Raw genomic sequence first — 638 nt, 5'->3', positions numbered from 1 at the left:
ATTCAGAGTATCAGTTTCAAGAACTCTCTTCTTCATAGGCGTCCCATTACTCACAGGATTCCTCTCAAAAGTGTACATGAACTGGTTATTAGCAACCATGTCAATGAGTTCTTGAGCTTCAGCAGGTGTTTTCTTTAAGTGAATGGATCCACCTGCAGAGGTATCCAATGACATTTTAGCTAATTCAGACAGACCATCATAGAATATGTCCAGGATGGTCCATTCAGAAAGCATGTCAGAAGGACACTTTTTGGTCAGTTCTTTGTATCTCTCCCAAGCTTCATAGAGGGATTCACCTTCTTTCTGTCTGAAGGTCTGAATATCCACTCTAAGCTTACTCAGCTTTTGAGGAGGAAAGAACTTAGCTAAGAAAGCCTTGACCAGCTTATCCTAAGAGTTCAGGCTATCCTTAGGTTGAGAGTTCAACCATACTTTAGCTCTGTCTCTTACAGCAAAAGGGAAAAGCATGAGTCTGTAGACTTCAGGATCTACTCCATTAGTCTTAACAGTATCACATATCTGCAAGAATTCAGTTAAGAACTGAAAAGGATCTTCAAATGGAAGTCCATAAAACTTGCAGTTCTGCTGCATTAGAGAAACTAATTGAGGTTTAAGCTCAAAATTGTTTGCTCCAATGG

At 39.8% G+C, this 638-nt stretch overlaps 1 non-coding gene across 1 annotated transcript; it reads left to right on the top strand.

Annotated features, from left to right (window-relative positions):
* Positions 1-228: 228 nt before the first annotated feature.
* On the top strand, positions 229-336 carry LOC148555505 (small nucleolar RNA R71). Its single transcript, XR_015886456.1, has one exon. It is a non-coding gene; the product is annotated as a small nucleolar RNA R71 (small nucleolar RNA).
* Positions 337-638: the final 302 nt, after the last annotated feature.

This window comes from Arachis ipaensis, chromosome B6 (genome assembly GCF_059453495.1).
Source record: "Arachis ipaensis isolate K30076 ecotype BB chromosome B6, ASM5945349v1, whole genome shotgun sequence".
Classification (NCBI taxonomy): Eukaryota; Viridiplantae; Streptophyta; class Magnoliopsida; order Fabales; family Fabaceae; genus Arachis; species Arachis ipaensis.
Note: the sequence above shows the minus strand (reverse complement) of the source record. Positions and strands in the feature narration are given on the sequence as shown.